The sequence below is a fragment of the Podarcis liolepis genome, assembly GCF_965112155.1.
Source record: "Podarcis liolepis genome assembly, chromosome: 6".
NCBI classification, from domain to species: Eukaryota; Metazoa; Chordata; class Lepidosauria; order Squamata; family Lacertidae; genus Podarcis; species Podarcis liolepis.
Window position 1 is genome coordinate 39,857,263 of NC_139559.1, and position 6,338 is coordinate 39,863,600.

The window sequence follows — 6,338 nt, forward strand, 5'->3', positions numbered from 1 at the left end:
CACTGATTGATATAATATTAGTCAAAAGATTTTCCAAGACTAGGTTAACCTTTTTTCTGGCTGCATGACAGGCAGAAATTTAGCTGGTGAAGCTTTCCCAATAGCTTGGGACCCCCTTCTATTAAATTTCTGCCTCCCATGCATTTCTTAAAGACATAACATTAGGAACAGTGCCAAAAGTCGGTGACATCTCAAGCCAATAACTTCTCATTCTATCTGTGTGTCTCGTTGCAAGAAGGCTGAGTACAGCCAAATACTTAATTTCTTTTCTCGGTAGTTCATTTCTTTATTACAGCCTGCAGCATATAGCTGGGAGGCAACTGCAGGGTTCGACCAAAAAGCTCGTTACAAGATAAAGGTAACGCAAATCAAATCAGAGTGTTACTAATTTCGGATGTTGTAAAACTTTATCATATAAATATATCACTACTGAGGACTTTATGATCACAGGGCAGAGATACAATGATAACATGAAAGCATGGGTATAAACATAGCAGGGATGGGAGATAGTTGTCTGAGCTGCCTTACAATAGGGGTGGTGACAACATGTAGCAGACATAGAAACTAAATAAGTGTTGCCTGTTGCCATTCTTAAGTCCCTATGTGCATCAAGCCCTCTGTGTTTCTTTTTGGGGTGAAAGAAAAGAAAGCTAAGAAAGGAAACTCAGTTAGCATAGGACTTTCCGGCAGACATACAGGGTCCCACTCAGCAAACTGAGCAGGATAGCTCCCAAATGCAGAAGGTTTGGTTTACTACACTGAAAAAACACTTACTTCTATCTCAAGAGCCTCTTCCCACGGCCATTTAAACCAGAGATTAAAGTATCTAATGACACCAAGAATACTGAGAATCTGGCAAAATTCTCCCCCCCCCTTCCTTCCTTCTTCCCCTAGCCCATACCCTCCAACATTTCTCCGATGAAAATAGGGACATCCCATTCCATAATGATAATTTTACTATTTATACCCCAAACATCTTATTGGGTTCTCCCAGCTACTCTGGGCAGCTTCCAACATATATAAAAACATAGAATCATAGAATCATAGAGTTGGAAGAGACCACAAGGGCCATCGAGTCCAACCCCCTGCCAAGCAGGAAACACCATCAGAGCACTCCTGACATATGGTTGTCAAGCGTCTGCTTAAAGACCTCCAAAGTAGGAGACTCCACCACACTCCTTGGCAGCAAATTCCACTGTCGAACAGCTCTTACTGTCAGGAAGTTCTTCCTAATGTTTAGGTGGAATCTTCTTTCTTGTAGTTTGGATCCATTGCTCCGTGTCCGCTTCTCTGGAGCAGCAGAAAACAACCTTTCTCCCTCCTCTATGTGACATCCTTTTATATATTTGAACATGGCTATCATATCACCCCTTAACCTTCTCTTCTCCAGGCTAAACATGCCCAGCTCCCTTAGCCGTTCCTCATAAGGCATCGTTTCCAGGCCTTTGACCATTTTGGTTGCCCTCCTCTGGACACGTTCCAGTTTGTCAGTGTCCTTCTTGAATTGTGGTGCCCAGAACTGGACACAGTACTCCAGGTGAGGTCTGACCAGAGCAGAATACAGTGGCACTATTACTTCCCTTGATCTAGATGTTATGCTCCTATTGATGCAGCCCAGAATTGCATTGGCTTTTTTAGCTGCCGCATCACACTGTTGGCTCATGTCAAGTTTGTTGTCAACCAAGACTCCTAGATCCTTTTCACATGTACTGCTCTCAAGCCAGGTGTCACCCATCTTGTATTTGTGCCTCTCATTTTTTTTGCCCAAGTGCAATACTTTACATTTCTCCCTGTTAAAATTCATCTTGTTTGCTTTTGCCCAGTTCTCTAATCTGTCAAGGTCGTTTTGAAGTGTGATCCTGTCCTCTGGGGTGTTAGCCACCCCTCCCAGTTTGGTGTCATCTGCAAATTTGATCAGGATGCCCTTGAGTCCATCATCCAAGTCGTTGATAAAGATGTTGAATAAGACCGGGCCCAAGACAGAACCCTGTGGCACACCACTAGTCACTCTTCTCCAGGATGAAGAGGAACCATTGATGAGCACCCTTTGGGTTCGGTCAGCCAGCCAGTTACAAATCCACTGAGTGGTAGCATAGTCAAGACCGCATTTTACCAGCTTCTTTACAAGAATATCATGGGGCACCTTGTCAAAGGCCTTGCTGAAATCAAGGTAGGCTACATCCACTGCGTTCCCTTCATCTACCAGGCTTGTAATTCTGTCAAAAAACGAGATCAGGTTAGTCTGACATGACTTATTTTTCAGAAATCCATGCTGACTGTTGGTGATCACAGCATTCCTTTCTAGGTGCTCACAGACTGTTTGCTTAATGATGTGCTCCAGAATCTTCCCTGGTATTGATGTCAGACTGACTGGGCGGTAATTATTTGGGTCCTCTCTTTTCCCCTTTTTGAAAATAGGGACAACATTTGCCCTCCTCCAGTCTGCCGGGACTTCGCCTGTTCTCCAGGAATTCTCAAAGATGACTGCCAGTGGTTCTGAAATCACATCTGCCAGTTCTTTTAATACTCTTGGATGCAGTTCATCTGGCCCTGGAGACTTGAATACATCTAAACTAGCCAAGTATTCTTGTACTATCTCCTTAGTTATTCTGGGCTGTGTTTCCTCTGCTGAATCATTTGCTCCAAATTCTTCAGGTCGGGCATTGTTTTCTTTATCGGAGAAGACTGATGCAAAGAAGGCATTGAGGAGTTCAGCCCTTTCTGTGTCCCCTGTTTGCATTTCACCATCTTCTCCTCTGAGTGACCCCACTGTTTCTTTGTTCTTCCTTTTGCTACGAACATACCCATAAAAGCCTTTTTTGTTGCTTTTAACCTCTCTAGCAAGCCTGAGTTCATTCTGTGCTTTAGCTTTTCTGACTTTGTGTCTACACGTGCTGGCTATTTGTTTGAATTCCTCTTTGGTGGTTTCCCCCCTTTTCCATTTTTTGTACACATCCTTTTTTAATCTTAACTCAGTTAAAAGTTCTTTAGATAGCCACCCTGGCTTCTTTAAGCACCTTCCATGTTTCCGTCTCATTGGTATTGCCTGACGTTGTGCTTTTACTATCTCCCTCTTAACAAACTCCCAGCCATCATGAACTCCCTTTCCTTTTAGTATTACTGTCCATGGGATCTCACCCAGCACTTCCCTAAGTTTTATGAAGTCGGCTTTCTTAAAGTCAAGAAATTGAGTCCTAGTATGCTTGGCTGCTCCTTTCCGCTGTATAGTAAACTTCAGAAGAGCATGATCACTCGCGCCTAATGATCCTTCCACTTCTACCCCACTAACCAGGTCATCAACATTGGTTAGGACCAGATCTAAAATGGCTGTTCCTCTTGTTGCTTCTCCCACTTTCTGGACAATGAAGTTGTCTGCAAGGCCAGTGAGGAATCTGTTTGACCTTATGCTCTTGGCTGAGTTTGACATCCAACAAATATCCGGGTAATTGAAGTCCCCCATTACTACTATCTCCCTTCCTTTTGCATGCTTGGCCATCTGTTCCAGGAAGGCATCATCTATGTCCTCCGTTTGGCTTGGGTATCTATAGTAAACTCCCACAATGAGGTCTCTGTTATTCTTCTCTCCCTTAATTTTGACCCAAATGCTCTCACTTTGGCTTTGAGGTTCTAAATCTTGGATTTCTTCACAGGTATACACATCCCTGACATATAACGCCACTCCTCCTCCTTTCTTGTCTGGTCTGTTTCTCTGAAATAGATTGTATCCCCCCATTATTACATTCCAATCATGGGACTTATCCCACCAGGTTTCAGTGATGCCTATTATGTCATATTTAGTTTGCTGTACCAAGAGCTCAAGCTCATCTTGTTTATTTCCCATGCTTTGCGCATTAGTGTACAGACATTGAAGTCCATTAATCATTCCCCCGTGTCTCTTATTTAAGGATTTTTTCCTCCCACCACTAGGTCTGCGTGCTGCTTGCTCCATTTGGTCTATGACATTTGGATGATCATCTTCATCAATTGATAGACTCCTACCTTCAGGAGCACTGTCTCCCTCCCCCACATTAGTCAGTTTAAAGCCCTTCTGATGAGGTTTCTGAGATTTTTGGCAAAAACATTTCTCCCAACCGTTGTGAGGTGCAGCCCATCGCTTGCCAGAAGTCCATCTTCAAGAAACTGCAGTCCGTGATCTAAGAATCCAAACCGTTCCTGTTTACACCATTTGCGAAGCCACTATTTTTCCCTCTCTCCCTGGGCCACGTCGTTTAACTGGGAGGACAGATGAGATGACAATTTGTGCATTTAGTTGCTTCAATTTCCTGCCGAGAGCCTCGTAGTCTCTTTTGATCTTCTGGAGGCTATTGCTTGCAGTGTCATTGGTTCCCACATGAACCAAGAGGAAGGGGTATTTGTCAGTGGGTTTTATGATTCCTTGCAGTCGTTCAGTTACATCTTGGATCTTTGCCCCGGGGAGACAGCACACTTCCCGAGACATCTTGTCAGGCCCACAGATGACTGCTTCTGTTCCCCTCAGTAGGGAGTCCCCTATCACCACTACACGCCTCCTCTTAGGTTTGGTTCTTCCGTGAGCTGTCCGTTCCAAGATCGCCTGCACATTCCCTGAAGACTGACTTTGCTGCTCGTCTTCATATACCTGATCGACTGTAATGAGGGAGAGATCCTCAAATGGAGTCTGCTCTTCATCTTCCATGCTAGGGGAGAGGACCTCAAAGGATTGTGTATTTCTAAACAATCAGAGCGAACCCTGGGCCTCCTACTTCTTTGAGTCACGTTTCTCCATATATCTGGCTCCTGTGCTGGTGAACTAGCCTCCTTCTCAGGGGAGTCCCCTGTCTCCTCCTTGGTGGAGACGGTGTGCTCTGTTGCTTCCAAGAAGAGCTCCAGCTCTCTAATTCTTTGGAGCGTAGCTACACGTTCCTCCAGTTGCTGTACTTTGTCTTTTAAGAGGGCAATCAACATGCAATTGCTGCAGGTAAAGCTGCCTGCAACCTTTGGCAAGATGGCAAACATTGCGCAGGAACCGCAGGCGACTGCAGCTGTTCCCTCCCCCTCCATCTTGAGAACTTTAGCTCCCCTAAAACTAAAAGATGGATGAAACTGCGCGCGCTCCCCTGCCTCAACAGAGGAAAACAGCACAGGGAAAACAGCTAATCAGCCACAAAGAAACACACAAGAAAACCCTTTTTGCTCCTTCTTCAACTGCTGCCCTTCTAGGTCTGATAAGCTCCTCCCACAGCTAATCCCCTGCCTCAACAGAAACCCTGCCCCCTCTGACCTTTGCACAGGGAAAACAGCTAATCAGCCACAAAGAAACACACAAGAAAACCCTTTTTGCTCCTTCTTCAACTGCTGCCCTTCTAGGTCTGATAAGCTCCTCCCACATAATAAAACATTAAACATTAAAAAAGCTTCCCTATACAGGATTGCCTTCAGACAGCTCGGGGTTCAGGTTACTCCATACCCTCCAACATTTCTCCAATGAAAATAGGGACATCCTAAGGAAAAGTGGGATATTTTGGGATCAAATCAGAAACTGAGACGGCTTCTCCAAATCAGGGATGTTCTTGGAAAATGGGGACACTTGGAAGGTCTGTTAGGCCAATGGGCTAGCTCAGATGGGCTAGCACAGTAAATCAGATAAGATCATGCAACACCAGCCTCATCCAAAATATACATACACAGGCCCCAGTACAGGTGCTAGAAGTTTGGGAGCTAGAAGTGTTAGTGCAATAGCTTCAGTGGCACAGTTTAACTTAAATCTAAGTACTTTGCCTTAACTGGTTTGTGGATTGTCGTGTAAAAAATCTTCACATTCTTGATTAGGCCCATTAGGGACAGTTATTAATGAATTGAACCTTTTAAAAGGGACATAGCAAACACACATAGATGTTCAGTCTTGTTCAGACAACATATTTGTTTTGACTGAAAGAGAAGAGAAGAAATAAGGGAATCTGGAATGGTGGGCCCTTCCTCCATAATATTCAAAGGGAATGTGCATATGCACAAGTCCTGTTTGGAAGCTATGATGACTATACAGCATGAAATACCCCATGCACACTCAGGGCAGATATACACTATACATTCAAAGCATATCTAATGCACACTTGAAGCACACAACTTCCCTCAAAGAAACTTAGGGACAACAGCCCCCCGAGCTATAATTCCCATCACCCTTAGGAAACTATAGTTTCCCAGATTCTTTGGGGGAAGTAAATGTGCTTTTAATGTGCAGTGGATGTGCACATTACATATATGGTGTGGATCTGTGCTCAATCAACACAAGTGTGCTATCGAAACAGGACTAAATATGGGTGAAAGGCATTCAAATCCTCTGAGGAACACTCTACCTTGAT